Below are 19,306 nucleotides of genomic sequence, written 5' to 3'. Positions count from 1 at the left end.
CTAGGAGGTTTAAGTGAAGATAGTAAAGTTAAGTTTTAATATCTGGGAAAAAAGAACATCAAGCGGGGATAGCTCAGTTGGGAGAGCGTCAGACTGAAGATCTGAAGGTCACGTGTTCGATCCACGTTCACCGCAAACAATTTTTAAGTTTTAACAGTTAGTATAGGAAAGTTTTATCTTTGTTTTGTGAATCGGGTTCCAAGGTGGTGTTTTTCGTATTTTGTCTAGAGTTGTTACCCAAGTTCTTTTGGATATAAACTTGTGCCTATCTATACTTCTCGTAATTATGATGTTACATGAAAGAGGAATATTTATCACTTAATCGTTAGAAGCTTTCGTGGATTAAAAACTTGGGTCTTACCGACTAAGTCTTTTTTACATATAACTAGGGGTAAATTACGCTTTTCGTCCTTTATGTTTGTATTAGGTTGCAATGGATAGCCTTTATCTTCAATAATTACAATTACAATCCTTTATTTGTAAAACTCATTACACCCTAGGTCCTTTAGCACTAACCCAGTTAAAATTTTCAGTTAAGTTATTTAACATAGGGGTAATTTAGTCATTTAACCTATTAAATTAAATTAAAAATAGTTTAATAAAAAACAATAAACTAATATATATATATATAGAGGCCGGTTAACGTACAATACCTCTTATCATACATTATGTACGCGATGCCCTCAGCCGTACGATCTTCAATCGATCAAACGCGAGCGAAACTAATTTAAATGATTAAATTAATCATTTTAATATATCTAAATCATACCAGGAAGGTTAAACGTCATTGCGAGGTAATAAATCTCTGTAATTAACCGATGATAGTTTAAAATCAAACCCTAAATCAAATTCAAAAACCTGAAAATCTTCTTCCCCAACCTCCTTTCGTTCCTTTTAGTGCGATATCGATAATAAGAACTACTAATTTGGGAGTTGTAAGGGTCAAACGAAAGAAGACTGACAATGATCGACCAACAATCGAAGAAGATGAACAGTAACACACACAGAGATTTTTCACATGCGATATTCAATTTTCCACATGCGATTCTACACACCCCATGCCATTTTTCACATTACCCCATGCTAGCCATTTTTCACATGCGATATTCAATTTTCCACATGCGATTCTACACACCCGATGCCATTTTTCACATTACCCCATGCTAGCCATTTTTTCACATGCGATATTCAATTTTCCACATGCGATTCTACACACCCCATGCCATTTTTCACATTACCCCATGCCATTTTTTCACATGCGATATTCAATTTTCCACATGCGATTCTACACACCCCATGCTATTTTTCACATTACCCCATGCTAGCCATTTTTCACATGCGATATTCAATCTTCCACATGCGATTCTACACACCCAATGCCATTTTTCACATTACCCCATGCCATTTTTTCACATGCGATATTCAAATCTTCCACATGCGATTTTGTCATCTACACACCCCATGCCATTTTTCACACTACCCCATGCTAACCATTTTTTCACATGCGATATGTATTGAATTCGCACCAGATCTGCACCTGATCGAACGGCTGGGATGATCGCGTACGTATCGTACGATAAGCGCATTTGTATTTTACTCTTTACCTATATATATATATATATATATATATATATATATATATATATATATATAGAGAGAGAGAGAGAGAGAGAGTAAGGTTAACATACAAAAAGCCTTATCATACATCACGTAGGAGACAATGGTAACCGTTGGATCAGGGGTATAATCAGGGGTGGACCCACATTGGTGCCATCGGGGTCCCCGGACCCCAATCTTTTTTAAAAAAATAGTAGATTCGGTATATTAAATTGTATATGGACCTCATAAATACAATTAGGTGGACACCATAGAAATAAAAAGAAAGTTGGTGTAGTGGTAAATCTCCATCTTTTCCACCAAAAGGTCATGGGTTCAATCCTTGATAAGCCCATTTTTCTTATTTTTTTTTTAAATCTAGTTCAAACCTCACTTTAACTCGACCCGAACAAGGACCGACCCGAAAATGGACCCCATTGAAATAAAATCCTAGGTCCGCCACTGGGTATAATCACGCATGTGACCACATAATCACGCATGGGACCACATAATCGCGCATGGGACTATAATCACGCACGTTCTATGATAATAACGCACGTTATATTTTTTGTCATGTATGTTAATGTAGGTTAAGCCTTGAAGTACATTATACTTTCTCTCTCTCTCTCTATATATATATATATATATATATATATATAACACGTCAGATTGAGGTCTCTCTTTATCTCCCCCTCTCTCTCTCTCAACCCTTTCTTCCCCAACCAAACCCACCACCACCTGCCACCTCATATCACAACCTCCTCACTGTCGTCTTTCCGTCGCCACGTCTCTCTGCTCATCTTACAATCTCCACCCATTTCCTCCCACTCCCACCTTCAATATTCAAACCCCTAAACCCTAAACCCCCTTTATCTTTCCCCATTTCATCCAAACCCCATCTCTCCAAATCTCACCGTCTGATCAATCCCCACCACCAAACCCTCTTCCCCTGACCCAAGTCTTCATTATTCGAGCAACCAAAATATCATCTTTGAACAACTCCTACAAAACCTTCAACAAATCATCAAACTTTTTCAATCCGTACAAGACCCAAAAGCCAAATACGAACAACTCTTATTCTACGGCAAAAACCTTAACCCCCGAACCCCAGTTCAAAACAGACGTAAACAAAGTCAAAGGTTGTGTATCTCAGGTCTGGTTAAGGGCTTATTTTGATGATTCGGATAAGAAAGTTGTCATCTTTGAAGCTGATTCTGATGCTTTGATTACCAAAGGGTTAGCTGCTTTACTTGTTGAGGTCTTTCAGGTTGTTCTGTTGAAGAAATTGTTAAGATTTCCCCTGAGTTTATTGTGTTGTTGGGTTTGCAACAGAGGTTGTCTCCTTCTAGAAACAATGGGTTCTTGAATATGTTTCAGTTGATACAGAAAAAGGCCTTGATGTTGTTTGTTGAAGCTGAGAAAGGGAGTTTGTCTCCTAGAAACAATGGGTTCCTGATGTTGTTTGTTGATGGACAGAGATAAAGATGTGATATATATTTTACTTTATTGTTTTTATTAAACTATTTTTATTTTAATTTAATAAGTTAAAAGACTAAATTACCCTTATGTGATAAAACTTAACTGAAAATTTTAATTGGGTTAGTGCTAAAGGACCTAAGGTGTAATGAGTTTTGCAAATAAAGGATTGTAACTGTAATTATTGAAGTTAAAGGCTATCCTTTGCAATTCGATACAAACATAAAGGACGAAAAGTGTAATTTACCCTATAACTAGCTTATAACCCTATGTATTATTACATAGGTTAAATAAATGAATTTTTTAAACTAACTAATAAAACAATATATTTTTATAAAACCTCTTTTATTGCACGGGTTGAATAAATGTAATTTTATATATTAAATAAATAGGGGAGGATAATCTTGAGAACGCTAAATATTGCGAGAACCGTGAGAACGAATGAAAAAATCAATCAAAACCGAATATTTTTAATACAAACCTCATTGTAATTAAAATACAACATCAAAAAAGGATTTACAGCCTCAAATAATTCATTTCTCCTCTCAAAATCACTCTTTCTAGATTTTTACACATGTGTAAATATAACAAATTTACACATGTGTAAATGACAAACTTAGACATGTGTAAATTTTCTTTATTTACGAATTCACGTAAATTTGAACGTGTAAATTTAATTTCTAACATTGTAATCGAATAATAATGATAAGTGTAAAAAAGAAATTTTGAATTTGAAATGTTTTTGACCAAGTTCTCGTGGTTTTTTCATTCCTTCTCATGGTTCTCACGATATTTAGCGTTCTCATTTAAGTCATCCTCTAAATAATAAAGGTTATATCTATAAGAACATATGTATTGTACAAGTTGAATAAAAGTAATTTTATATACCAAATAATAAAGGCAAATTGGATTTAAACAATGCCAACTTTCTCAATTTTACCGATAATAATCCCAACTCAGTTATTGGCCGATAATAATCCGAACTGGTCCACTTTTGGCCGATAATAGTCTACGTTAAATATAGCTTAACGGGATTAAGTTTTTTTTTTTCGAATTACAAACTGATATTTTAGGGCTTTTGATTAGAACGAGGATACGAGTTGATTGATGCCAAATTTACCTCGAAATACTGCCCCAAATGACAAAAAGGGTGCTTCAATTCAGGTGTTTAAATTTCCAACTAACAAAAATCAAGTCGTTTGAAGCATCGTTTCGAGGTAAGTTTTACATAAATTGACTCGTATCCTCGTTCTGATAAAAATCCATAAAACATCAGTCTGTAATTCAGAAAAAAAAGCTTAACTCTGTTAAGCTATTTTTAACGGTGGACTATGATGGGTTGGTAAATTTCCAAAGCTTAACGTGTTTAATTTTACCGATTTATGTGAAATTGAGTTTTAGAATACACTACTTTGAGATGGTTTGTATTTTGCAGGCCTTGACATGTTTAAGGTGTATTTTAGAAGCTTAATGGAGCTTGGGAATGAAGTTAGGAAGAACGGGAGCGAAAAACGGAGCTAAACGGGGAAAACCGGACAAAGACTTCTGATACCGGCGTCCCAGACGCCCAGACCAGCGTCCCAGACGCTGGTCCCCAGCGTGATTTGGGGAAAACTTTAGTTAAAACCCAATTTCGAATACCTAGCTAGGGGAACTCCATTCTGGACTTCCAGAGGCGATTTGGAGACATTTTTGAGGGTTCCATTTGATCCACTATCATATTCCATCAAGTTTTGAAGATTAATCATCAACCATGAGTACCTAATTTCTTCAAGATCATCCCCGGGTGAAAGGTTGTGAGTTTCTAGGGTTTGTTTTTCATGTTTTGGTTTGATACAAACATTTGTTAATCTTTGATTGAAATTGTGTGAATCATTTGTTAATATTGCTTTGAACTCGAAATTGTTAAGTTTTCTTGCAACATTGACGTTGAGAGATGATTGCTACCATTAAGTTGTGATTTATGCTAGGGTTTGGTTTTTGTTCTTGATTAATAAAGCATACTATTGTCTCATATTGTGATAGTTATGTTGCACCGGTTGCGTATGATAGACAATTGTTGATGTCTAAGATTAGGATTCAAATTAACAAACTCAAGAAGTCATTAGTGTTCATAAAATAATCAAACCATTCATGTTAAATAACTCTAGATACTTATTAATCCGAAACCCGGGCGTGATTCGTTTTCTCATTTAGTATTTTTAACTAATCAATTAAGTTTTGCAATTTTAGTTAATAAGTAGTAATATCAATTTGTCGGTTCACTCCGATTTCTTTTCAAAATCAAACACACTTATAAAAATTAGCAAACTTCATAATTACTTTGTACATTTTTGTAAATAGTATAACTAATCGAACAGGTCGTGCAATACTGACCACATGCTCTTCGTGGATACGATACCTGACTTACCCTAGCTACCTAGGTTAATTGGGTTTTTGACTGATCGGGACGACACAGTCACGTCAAAATGGCGCCGTTTCCGGGGAGCTAGTGCGCTTAGTATTTCATTGCTTGTTCGATTTTAGTTTAGCTTATTTTCTTTCCTTTTTCTTGTATATTTGTGATTTTACTTCGGTGGTTGAGCTTGTTTGTGCAGGTACATGTTTTGCAGGTACAGTCTTTCAATATGAATTGGGTAGATGATGATCCGTGCGAGTGTTGCGGAAGCGGAGAGCATTATTTAGAAGATTGCTCTGTTTTTCACGAAAAAGTTCAAGCCAACAAGGAACGGGAAGACTACCTCAGCGGATTGTTTGAATATAGGAGGGCGGACTATGAAGATTTCAATTGTCCATCCTCATATTATCCATACGGTAATCCACCACCACCACAGTATCAAGAGTACTACTATGAACCCAAATTGCCACATTTCTCAAGTTACCGGGAGGTGTATGATGATTATTATAATGAATACCCTCAACCGGCATACGAGGAACCTCATGACTCGATAAATTTGAAATTTGATGCCATCATGAATGCTGTGAGTAATCTTACCAACTCACAACAAGTTCTTACCAATTCACATCAAGCTCTTACTAATTCATATCAAGAGTTCAAAGCCGAAATAAAGAAAGAGTTTGAAGTAACAGATAAAGCTCATGAAGACTTGGCAAAGAAAGTGGGTCATCTCGCCGAAGAATTGGCTCAATTTACACGAGACCAAGAGGTGTTGGCTAGTGGTACAATGGTGGATGGTGATGTGGTGGACGAGGTTATAGAACTTCCGGAGCAAGAAAATGAATGTTTGAACCAAGATGAAGACATAATACCGCGAGACGGGTCAAAGCCAAAAGAAGCCCACGTTCATATCGATCCCTCTCCCATACTTATCACTCCAACCAACAAAGTTGGGGATGAAGGTGTGGGTACAAGGATTCGAAGGGTGGCCTTGCAAGACATTGGACAATTCGTCCCCAAAGTAGTTTAATACGCATGCCGCGTAAAATAAAAAGAGAATGGATCCCGCATGCCAACTACTGAGCGTATGTTGGAAACTCGGTAGGCAAATGTGCATTTCGACCACCATGAGAGGCAAATCAGGTATGATTGTTGTAGAGTTTGTATTATTTTTGTTTGATTAATTTTTTTCCTAGTTAAATGAACGTTGTGGGTGTGTTCCCTATATAACCCTCACGAGACCTACTCGTCCTCTCGAGCTATCGGGTGGTTTAAAAGGGCTTGTTGCATAAGCTAAATGCAACCGTGATTCCTACGAAAGTGAGTTAGGTTTGTTGTTATTGTAAATTATTTTTCCACATAAATCAAAGTGAATTAACGTATGACTTGGTAATATTTTCATAAAAGTGGTAGAACTAGGTAGCTAATAAATTTTAATGGTTGTGAGAAGCATGCTTCTACACAAGGGTTAAGATTTGTAGGTACATTATGTTCGTGGGACGACCGCTTTCTTGAAGAGAAGAAGAGCACACGACGAATGAGTTCCAAAAATCAGGTGCATATGTTCCCTTTTTACTTTTGATTTTTTTAGTTCGCAAATAAGTGGATTGTAAATTGTATTTTATTTTCCGGGGTGAAACTTTGGGGAGATTAGCCATGTCACAACTCTTGTGCGTTTTAAAACTCTAGTTCTTACACATTGAGGACAATGTTTGCCTCAAGTGTGGGGATGGGGGAGTTAGTAAAAGTTTTTGATTTTTGACCCGTTCATTTAAACACTACACATTGAGGACAATGTTTACCTCAAGTGTGGGGATGTGGGGGAAAAATTTCAAAAAATTTTCAAAATTTTTCAAAAATGTCTTTGTTTGAAGCGATCTAAAAAGCACAAGTAACTAAGTCAACGAGGGATGGCACAACCCATTTGGTCTTTTGTCATGGTTAAGTTCGAATTAATAGCATGACGGGTATTTAACGGGTGGTTATTTGGGAATAATTCGCCTAAGAAACTAGTACATTATGCATATCACATACCATACCCTTATACGTGAGGTTTTGAGCCACTTTTATATCATAGATTTACATATACATGTTTCTTTGTTTGAGTGGACCATTGATCGCGTATTGTAGAACTTGCAACTTTTGATACGTTCGAGACCATAAACCGAATACAAGCACGAGAATGATTAAGGCGTTAGGTAAACCTTTTTCTTTTACACCATTTATCCATCCTTACCCAAATAAATCCCCTAGTCGCCCACTTTGAGCCTAATCCTTTCGTTTGACCAACCCGTTTAGCCCATAACCGTTAAACCTTTTCTTTTAAACCCGTGTGATGAAAATTCGATTGTAGGATTATTTGTTTGTATAGTTGTGCTTGCAAAAAAAAAAATCAATCAGAAAATGTTGCGAAAAAAAAAGAAGAGGAAAATTGTTGAGAAAGATACAAAAATATGAAGTTAGTAGTTGTTGAATAAAAGGCTAAAGTTTTTGCCTTGTATTTGATGTTTATAATTTAGTTTAGTTTAGAGTAGTCGTTTGTAATAAAAATCAAATTTTTCATCACCTTAGCCATTTAAAAAAAAACATCCTATTCCATACCCTTAACCTAGCCCCGTTACAACCCTCCAAAGACCTTTTGACTTGTGCTTAGTATTCGTGTTCGGTGGTGGAGAATGATTGAGTTGCAAGCCTATGCGGGTACGTGTTCTAATCGGTTTGAGTGATTATTTCAAAAGCGCTAATGCATCAATTATTAGCCAATTTTAAACCGAGTGGAGAGAACATTGTGAGGGATGTGCATGATTTATTGGTTTCGAGGGCGGGTTAATCTTGGATAACCATTTTATATGTGATTATTTACTTTACCGTTAGATATTTTATAAATTGTAAAAAGTTTGAACCGGGTATGACTTTACACCTTAACCTTAGTCTCGGATATGGACGTGTGTTTCTCGTTCGACCCACGTGAAAGTGAAAAGCAGATTTGCTTGAGGGCAAGCAAATGACAAGTGTGGGGATGTGATGGGTTGGTAAATTTCCAAAGCTTAACGTGTTTAATTTTACCGATTTATGTGAAATTGAGTTTTAGAATACACTACTTTGAGATGGTTTGTATTTTGCAGGCCTTGACATGTTTAAGGTGTATTTTAGAAGCTTAATGGAGCTTGGGAATGAAGTTAGGAAGAACGGGAGCGAAAAACGGAGCTAAACGGTGAAAACCGGACAAAGACTTCTGATACCGGCGTCCCAGACGCCCAGACCAGCGTCCCAGACGCTGGTCCCCAGCGTGATTTGGGGAAAACTTTAGTTAAAACCCAATTTCGAATACCTAGCTAGGGGAACTCCATTCTGGACTTCCAGAGGGGATTTGGAGACATTTTTGAAGGTTCCATTTGATCCACTATCATATTCCATCAAGTTTTGAAGATTAATCATCAACCATGAGTACCTAATTTCTTCAAGATCATCCCCGGGTGAAAGGTTGTGAGTTTCTAGGGTTTGTTTTTCATGTTTTGGTTTGATACAAACATTTGTTAATCTTTGATTGAAATTTTGTGAATCATTTGTTAGTATTGCTTTGAACTCGAAATTGTTAAGTTTTCTTGCAACATTGACGTTGAGAGATGATTGCTACCATTAAGTTGTGATTTATGCTAGGGTTTGGTTTTTGTTCTTGATTAATAAAGCATACTATTGTCTCATATTGTGATAGTTATCTTGCACCGGTTGCGTATGATAGACGATTGTTGATGTCTAAGATTAGGATTCAAATTAACAAACTCAAGAAGTCATTGGTGTTCATAAAATAATCAAACCATTCATGTTAAATAACTCTAGATACTTATTAATCCGAAACCCGGGCGTGATTCGTTTTCTCATTTAGTATTTTTAACTAATCAATTAAGTTTTGCAATTTTAGTTAATAAGTAGTAATATCAATTTGTCGGTTCACTCCGATTTCTTTTCAAAATCAAACACACTTATAAAAATTAGCAAACTTCATAATTACTTTGTACATTTTTGTAAATAGTATAACTAATCGAACAGGTCATGCAATACTGACCACATGCTCTTCGTGGATACGATACCCGACTTACCCTAGCTACCTAGGTTAATTGGGTTTTTGACTGATCGGGACGACACGGTCACGTCAGACTATCATCGGCCAAAAGTGGACCAGTTTGGATTATTATCGGCCAATAGCTGAGTTGGGATTATTATCGGCCAAATTGAGAAAGTTAGGATATTTAATAAAAAAAGTTATATATTTAAAACCAAATGTATTACACGGGTTGAATAAATGTAATATTGTTTACCAAATAATAAATTAAGTTATATCTTTAAAAACTCACGTGTATTATAGAGGTTGAATAAATATGATTTTATAGACCAAATAATAAAAAAATTATATTTAAAAAAACTAACAGATACATTCGGTACGTGATAGATATGGTGATTGCGGAGATGATTATCGAAAAGAAGATATAATGGTCAAACATGTTATTTAAGAAGCAAATAAGCATCCATTTGAGTGACAAAATATAAATTATATTTAAAAAACCCGTAATAAATCTAATTTTATATATGAAGTAATATTGAAAGTTATATACAATTTGTTTTAAAAAAAAATATGTAGTAAAACCGATATAATAATTTATTTAATAATGAAATTAAAAATAAATAATATATTAATACAAAATTTGGTTTTGGTGATAAATAATTTGGTTATTTAAAAATATCTTAAATTCACAATTCAAATTTAAGGATAATATTTTATTAGAAATAATAGAAGCATTCTATTCGACATTTAAAGTAGGATAAGATTTAATATTAATTTTTAAATATTTGGGAGGTTGTATGATGATAAATTGGTTAATTGTATTATAATGTTGATAGAAGGGTAAATAAGTGTGTTTTAACATGTGTAAATATAAGGTTTTAAGTGTTTATTATCATAAAACATGGTTACTTTGAGTGTGTTTCCATTTGTAGGTACCCAAAGCTAACGGATGGATTTTGAAGCTAAACGGGAGGTTTTCGGGAAGATTTCGGGAGGTTTTCGGGATCTGGTCATTAGATATTTATATAGTGTGTTATGATGTTCAGGGACCATAACTAGCTTGGTAATGTTAAAACAGTGCTTCTAGTGCAAATTTGGTGTTTCAGGTAGTGTCCGGTTGTTCGGTTGGTTACCGGTTCGTTAAGGTGCTAAACTATGCAGTTTAGTGTGCTTTATGTACCTTTTTATGACAGTTTTGATTCCCGACACTTAGGAAAGTATTCAGGACCATTTAACCATATTTCTGCATGATTTTAGTGTGTTTAAATGCTGAATTTGCTGATTTTCTGCAGAATTCTGCAGTTTATGTGAGTTTTAGGCACTTTCCGGCACTTAAACTATCACTAGGAAGGCAGTTTTGTGATCCTTACTTTCCTACACACTATACTAGTATAATACTTGGTTTCTGGCTCATTCTGTGCCTCAACACATTGTCTGTCTATGTACTGAACTCTGTCAGCACTTTTAAGCAATAAAGTTCTCATGCAATAATGACATGACATTAAGCAATATATGATGCACATGTATGTATATGGTAATAATCAGAAAGCAATTCAAGTAATTAATTGTAATTTAGCACAGTCATTAAGCACTAATCATTATTTAATAATTGTACTGATGCATGCAAATTTGACAGTTGTCACACAAAGTTCCCACTCCCATTTCATACAATCTAAACTACCTATCATCCTGGGGAGACCATGATATTCAGTGTGATGTTCCAAAATTTGTTGCATATCACCAAACGTCGGTTTTTTTCAAGTATCTTTTCATATATACTTCAATGATACACGCACAAATTGTGAAGACTTTCCCTAGCCACTCGTGCTGACATTTTTAAATAGTCGTCCATTATGTCGGAACTATTGTCGTAAGCCAATTGTCTTAGGGCGGCCGTAACCTTTTGCCACGTGGTAAATCCTAAATTACCACGCACATCGGGTTTTTGTCAGAAAAAAACATAATTATCCTCTAAATCCTTTGATATTCTTAAAAATATTTTTTTACTGTTACGAAAATGACGTCTAAACATTCTTTGATCATACGTTGGTTCGGTGAGAATTAATCGCTTACCAGCAAATCGTTTGCGGTTTCGCGTTACGAACAATATACTTTCTCCGTTTGGATTGGGGTTGGGAAGTCCCTTCATCTGAATCTTCAACAATAGCTTTCATGACCATCGCGACTATTGATAATAATATTTCCGCCCCGTCATCGGATGAGGATGACAAAACAGATCTATTACACGAATCGCTTGAACTTGAAGAATCCATTGTATATATTTTTTTGAAGGCTGGTAATGGTTTTTGAAGAGTTACTTCCATAAAGACATCGTAGGATGTTCTCCAGAGTTGGGTGTCAGATAAAAGTTTTGATGTGTGAGAGGATGATGAGAGGACTTAATAGTGGAAGCACAAAAGATTATTTTTTATTAAAAATAACACTCTTTATTCTTTAATTGAAATGAAATAATTAGTAAACAACGCACTATCTATAAAGAAAATATGAACTTGGATTATTGGTGAAATCTTAGGAAATAGAAATTCACTAATTAAATACAAAATTAGATAATTAAATAAACACGTTATTAACTACATTCACGTGTTTTTACAAAGGAAGTGAAACCAGGTTATATTTTTGGAGAAATCGGCAAAATCAAATTCAATGCTCCAAACAGAGAAATTGGGTCCGAGGGTGGGTGGGTTGTCAGTATATCCAGTCAGCCACACCGTTTCGTTTATAAAACCAGTCAGCCACACCGTTTCGTTTATAATTTACACATCGTGTAACTCCAAACAATTCAAAAGTTATATTCATTTTAATTAGGACTTTTTCTAACCCATTTGCTTATATTAGTTGCTCTAATATGAATATGTCAACTCATGATTAACTTCGCATCACTAGGACAATTAGTAGAGTGGAAGAGAGAGGGACGAGACCAACTCCAAACGGTTCAAAAGTTATGTTTATTTTAGACTGCGGGGTATGGTGGGGCTTGGGTTGGGCGTGGGTTGGGGCAATTGCTGACACGTGGATGTTAACCCAAACCCAAGTTTTAATGGGGTATGGTGGGGCTTGGGTTGGGCGTGGGTTGGGCCGGCGTGGCCTAGCCACATCATCATTTTTTTTAATATATATTTAAATTAATTAAAAACATAAAAAAAACATATTTTTTTAAATACATAAACAAACATAATAATTATTAAAATAAAAAACAATCATTCTTCGTCGTCTTCGTCGGTTTCGAACCCAGGAATCGTTGAAACATGTTCTACCAAATCAGATCGAAGGTTGTGATGTATATCCCTTGACTTGATCCAAAATTCATTAACCGCTTTATCTTGGTCTGTTACGTTACCTGATTCTTGTCCAATAGTCGACAAGGCATTTGTAATATTCGCCCCTTTTCTTCAAAACACCGAATGCTCGCTCGATGTCTTTACGTGCAGCCATCTGTACCCTGTTAAACTTTAATCTCTTTGGATCTGTCGTACCGTGTTTTGTGAATGATTTTACAAAAACCCCCCACTCTGGGTAAATTCCATCAACTATGTAGTACCCATACACGTACTCAACCTCGTTTACAAAGAAAGTTCCTTTGGGTCCTATACCATTTATTCGATCATTGAAAAGGGGCGAGTGGTTTATGATGGTAATATCATTATGTGAACCTGGCATACCGAAGAACGCATGCCATATCCAAAGATCTTGGGACGCAACCGCTTCAAGCATGATGGCTGGACTCCCGTGAAATCCACTCGTGTGAGCGCCTTGCCATTGGGTAGGACAAAGTTCCCAAGCCCATTTCATACAATCTAAACTACCTAGCATCCCGGGTAGCCCATGATAATCTGCGTGATGTTCCAATAATTGTTGCATGTCACTGAACGAGGGCTTTCTCAAATATCTTTTCCTATAGAGTTCTAGAATACACGAACAAAAGTTGTGAAGACTTTCTCTAGCTACATGTGCAGACCTTTTTAAATAGTCATCCATAATGTCCGAACTATTGTCGTACGCTAACTGCCTAAGTGCGGTCGTGACCTTTTGCCACGTAGTAAATCCTAATTGTCCGGTTACATCGGGTTTTTGTTGAAAATAAACATACTTCTCTTCAAGATCTCTAGATATCCTTAAAAATAAGTTTCTACTCATACGAAAACGACGCCTAAACATTTTTTCATCATACTTAGATTCAGCTGAGAAGTAATCGCTTACCAACAAATCGTTAGCGGTAACCCATTCACGAGCGATGTACCTTCTTCTGCGTTTAGGTTGTTGACTCTCTTCCTCCTCCTCTTCGTTTTCAACGATAACTTTCACCACCGTCGCGATCGTTTGTAGAAATATTTCCGCCCCATCGTCAGATGATGCTGACGATTCAGTATAACTTGAAGAACTCATGGCGAGATTGTGTTTTATGTGTTTGATTTTGTGTGAGAAAAATGATAAATATTGTAAAGTATTTATAAAGGAAGAATTTTTTTTTTTTAAAATAGCCCAACGGCTAGCCCAACGGCTAGCCTAGTTTGGCCATTCACAACCCGCCATGTCAGCTTGGCTAGACCGCCCCACGCTCGGCTTGAAACCCACGAAAAAGGGGCCACGCCCAAACCCATGCCCACCCGGGGTGGTGGCTTGGGCGTTTTCAGCCCACCCACGCCCAAACCCCCGCCCCATACCCCGCAGTCTTAACTTCAACTTTCTCCTAGCTCATTTACTTATATCACATGCTCTGAGATTCCAAATCATGATCAACTTCGCATCAATAGGACAAGTGTAAGGGAGAGGGATGGTGGAGTTAACCGGATTCTTGAGGCGGCACATATGGTCACTCGAGTGCAGAGAGCGTGGTGTATGCTTGTTTTATCCTCAGTCTTAATTACACTTTTGTTCATGATGAGAATATGAAAAAAAAAAAAAAAGAAAATACATACAATAATAGTTTACGTCAAATGTAACATATTTTTGTACTGTTAACGCTTACCAAAAACCTTTAATTTATATTAGTATCATGTAATTAGTCATATTAAGGTAATTATATATTATAATTTTGCAACACAATTAGGCTTATAGTGGTTGTACCATTTGCAAAAAAAGGAGTTTTTTGCTCATCTAGGTTGTACGTTTGCTTCCATTGTTGGTACAGTGATATTAAATAGCTGTGTCATTACTTCAAGTTTACACCTGTCCTTTTGAGTTGTTGCCCTTTTGCTACGTGTCCTGGGTTATTTCTTCCCTTTTCCTTTTCACATTCGCAGAAATAGAGAGTAAATCTAGGGTTAATGAGAGAGGGACCTGGAGATAATCGCCGGCCACCAGATAAACTACCCGGCGACCATCTGTTACCGACGATACGGCGATGCAGGTGATTTTCTCGACATCTTCTTTGGTGTTGTTGTTTAACAGGCATGTATTCTTGCTTCTATATTCTGTTATTGCTTTCGATTTTTTTTTTGTATTCGGCGAGGATGATGCGCTGTTATCTCTATGGAACTACCTGGGGTTTGTGTTGTGGGTGTGATGTGAGTCTTGGTTTACTCTATTTTGGAAGTTGAGTGGCCATTGATGTCGGTGAGAAGTCGAAATGGAGAATGAAATTGATACCTTGAGGAGGTGTAAATGGTTTGGGATTGTGGGTACGTCTGTCTTCACCCCTATTATTCTGTTTTCTTTGGTGTTTAGCTTTGGAGTTTTGCAATGTAAACAAAAATATTATGAGTATTTCGAAAGTGATGTTCTAATTTCTGGAGTGTAACCTTTTTAGGCTTTTGGACTTATAAACCTCCACCTCCATCACCATCGTCGTCTCTTCTATTCAATCACGCCCTGTAAACGAACCTTCTTCAGGTAGTAATACATAATTACATAATCTTGAATAATAACCCATGTTCATCTTCCAAGATTAAAGCTTTCATATTGTTTTCCTTTTCAAATCCTTGATATACTCTTAGGTTTTAACTTTTAATTAATTGTTTTCTATGCTACTTTGTTGTTTCCATTTGTTTGTATGCTATTTCTTGGACCACGATTGATTTTGCAGCTAATGTACGAAATTTATTCTTTAATTTATGGACATTATTATTATGCACTTTGGGTTCACAGATCTGTAATTTTTTATTTATGGAAATTTGGAACGTCATTTTGCATTATGCTTCTGTTAAATTTAGGATGCATATGTAGGTTTAGTGAAAGTTTTAACTTAAGAATTGACGGGGTATCTTGGTATACATGGCATAGCGGAGAAGGATTATTGCTGAAATAGAAATCGATTAATTTATTGCTGTACGTCGATTGTGTTAATTGATATTGCAGGAGTTTAAAGCACCGTTATGGATTCCGTTGTTTCTTTTGATTATAAACGGGTGGTCTCCGCTGATTTATCAAACTTAGCTCACCACCGGCAGCCATCATAAAAATGAACTGGGGTGGCTGCTTTGGAAAAAAATATCAATTTGTTTTGGGTCTTCATGGTGGTTGACATGAGAGATAGGCGGAGCAGTGACCTATGGTTTCGATAAAGGGATTAAAGCAATGGCTGAGCAATTATCTAGGGTTCTGACCAAGGAGTTCAAGTGATATTTTCAGGTAAATGATAAATAGTGAAATATATATTTAGGAATGTCTGAGACATTATGTTTTCCTAGGTGTCATGTTATAATTTAGGAATGTACATGTCACCTTACATGACTAAGGACCATAACTTTCCTATCAAGTGTACTAAGAATGTACAAGTCACCAAGACACCAACTCACAACCAAGACTTAATTTTCTTATCAAGAATGTAGAATCCACGAATACATAACACGACCCACTAAAGGGCTTGTAGCCTAGGAGTATCAAAGAGTACATTGGTGTAGATCAAGAAGATGTGTGAGTTAATCGTTTTAAAAATAAATAACTTATCCTTAACCTTATTATTTTCAGGAATGGGCCACAAGACGGAAGAAACTCAATGTAGGATGGTACTTATGGTAAAACTTGCCCGATCCCACTGGGCAACAATTTTACATACATGCTTCAAGCGAAGGATCAGATTGGTAGCTTCTTCTGCTTCCTGTGACCTGGCCTTCAAAAGGCCGCCAGAGGCTATGGCGGCACGAAAATCTACAGCCGCCCTCGGATCCGGTCCTCTTTCCTTTCCCTGCCAGAGATCAAACTGTTCTTGCTGGTGATTGGTAAAAAAAGGCCACCAGGTAAGCTCAAAAGTGAAAACCTTACGCGCTGACCTTTGTGGTCAACCTTTAATATTACTTTTTCAAATCAAAACATAAATTAATGTCCTTAAAATGAATTTAGCATGTGGATTTTATTATGTGTATTTGTGTAAAACTGAAAGTTATGGATCAAATGTTTTGGATATTTGTAGGACTAATTTAAAATTGAAAATAATGAGTTTGACTTGGAAAGTCTAAGCATGTAAACATTTGTTTGGTATCTGTAGAGACCAAGACACACATAGGGCATGGGTGAAAGCTTTCTTCTTCTTATGGACTTGTCATCAATGGGCGTGGCTCGAATGGTTACACATTCGAAGTCGAACAAGGTAGTTAGAATTTTTTTATATTTGTACAATGTTTTCAGACTTGGCCACATAGTCGGTCCGGTTGAGTCTATTTGAACCAGCCGGAAACCGTCCAGAGCGCTTGAACCGGCAAACCACACCGGTGGCCAAACCGATTTTTTTTTGTTTTAAGTATTTTTTTTAATGGGGACCTGATTTGTGTCACTTTTTGTTGGTCATCATACGAGCTGTTACCCGTTAAAATAAGAAAAAAAGGGGAAGCTATTCTATAATAGTATACACAGATTTGACGATTGTCTAGATACATACATCAATATGATTATTGATCTATCCAACATTTGCTTTGTCCTTATTAAGTTAAAAATACAAGACTTCTGGTTCAAGTAGGGCAACAAAGCTATCCAAATTTCGCTTCTTTAGGTGTCAACATTCTTCAACAGCTAGCATCCAAGATTGCACTAGACTCCCTCATCACTGCCTAATCAAAGCCGACACGTGGTTCGCACCAAATATCACTCACACGACTAAGGTGTGTACATTTTTTTGAACAACGACCAAGGCGCGTGTCTATTTAAACAACTACATTTTGTTCTCAAACAGAGACTGATAGAAAGAGACTGATGAAGGAAATTAAGTGGCAGGCACCCAACATAGATTAGAGATTCTAATACCTGAGAATCAATTAATTGTAAGGTAGTTTTACTTGGGATGCATATCTATTACACGTAGTTTCTTTTTGTGGACCCTTGAAGAACATGCAATTTTGGTGGGTTTGTTTGGCATCCATGATGTATGTTTTTTTTTTTTTTTTTTTTCAGCAGGGTTTGATGTCTAATAATATGTAACTAAATTGTTCTCTCTACATGTAACCTATTGGAGTGGGAAGCAGTTTCTCTTTTATTTGATAAATAGAAACAAATAGAATTGTTGTGTTACAGAGGGAGGGCAAAAACAAAATTTGAGGGGTGTGTCGGGGTTAAATGATCGGGTGATTGTGGTGGAATCCGCGGCGCAACGCGTGCGGGATAAAATCTAGTTCTAAATAATTACTATTTTTAGTTTTGACTTTTAGAATTAAAGAAAGTTAGGGCAATGATTGAATATTATAGCTCCTATGTGTAGGGAGACGAAACAAAATTTATTTGTAGATGTGATGACAATTATAGAAAATTCAATGACCATATACACACAATGTTGAAATTTGATTCAGACCTCCCTGTCTTGACTATCGACACCCTCCTTGCTTGTGCCTTTTAATCTTGATGAATAAAATGACGTGCTCATCACACTAACTCATCATCTTTTGAAACTATTGGTTAATTGGTTTGTCGGCAATAGAATTTCGTTTGGTTTTGATTGGCACTTTCTAATATTCACATGACATTAAATATAGACAACCTTAGTTGATCACCCAACTTTAATTCTCAAAAAAAAAAAAAAAAGGATCTGGTGATGTTTTCTAATGGACTTAACAACACAAATGCTATTTCTAATGTTAGAGTTAATTACATAGATGATGGACCCTATGGTTTATAGCTAGTTTCATCTTTGGGTACTAACTTTTTTTATCAGGTTTAGGTTTTATGGTTTCAATTTTGTAACACCTTTGGGTACTAACACCAAAATTATCAATATAATGACTAAAATACCCTTTCATTTTTTTTAATTTTATCAATATAACACCTTTGGGTACTAACACCTAATTTTATTTAAATTTAAATCAATTTTATAAAGAATTTTAAATTAAAATTATTTTTGTCTATAACAATTTTAAAAAAATTGAATGCCACTTCAGTTACCGTGTAACAATTTTTGTCTAATTGATAGCCGAAAGACAACGGAGTACATTCACTAATTGGTCTTTGTCTTAATTGTCAAGTGTTATGTGCCTTATGTCCAAGGTTTGATACAAAACTACCATCGAGCCAGAGGTCTCACTGGAAGCAGCCTCTCTATTCCAAGCAGCCTCTCTATTCCTACGGGGTAGAGGTAAGGTTGTCTACATCTTACCCTCCTCAGACCCTACCTTAGTTTTGCTATTGGTAGGATTTACTAGGATTTACTGAATATGATGATGATGATTTACAAATGCAACATAAGTGTTAGAATGTAGATATTACAATGAATTTCACAAACACCATTTATGTTGCAAATATAGAATCTCCTTAATTTTTATATTTTTCAAGGCCAAGGGGTCAAAGTCAATGAGGTTACCTACATAATATACGGTAAATGCTTCTTTCTATAG

The 19,306-nt window shown here is 36.0% G+C and overlaps 1 long non-coding RNA gene and 1 other non-coding gene across 3 annotated transcripts; both read left to right on the top strand.

Moving 5' to 3' along the window:
- The first annotated feature begins 62 nt into the window (after nt 1-62).
- TRNAF-GAA lies at nt 63-135 on the top strand. Its single transcript has one exon. It is a non-coding gene; the product is annotated as a tRNA-Phe (tRNA).
- Nucleotides 136-14,738: 14,603 nt separating this feature from the next.
- LOC110878698 lies at nt 14,739-17,993 on the top strand. 2 transcript variants are annotated; one of them, XR_002558159.2, is made up of 7 exons: nt 14,739-15,172; nt 15,301-15,383; nt 15,849-16,121; nt 16,461-16,729; nt 16,978-17,079; nt 17,416-17,587; nt 17,659-17,993. It is a non-coding gene; the product is annotated as an uncharacterized LOC110878698 (long non-coding RNA). The 2 variants fall into 2 exon arrangements; XR_002558160.2 differs by lacking the exon at nt 15,301-15,383.
- Nucleotides 17,994-19,306: the final 1,313 nt, after the last annotated feature.

The sequence above is a fragment of the Helianthus annuus genome, chromosome 7 (assembly GCF_002127325.2).
Source record: "Helianthus annuus cultivar XRQ/B chromosome 7, HanXRQr2.0-SUNRISE, whole genome shotgun sequence".
NCBI classification, from domain to species: domain Eukaryota; kingdom Viridiplantae; phylum Streptophyta; class Magnoliopsida; order Asterales; family Asteraceae; genus Helianthus; species Helianthus annuus.
This window is presented reverse-complemented; position numbering and strand designations above follow the sequence as displayed.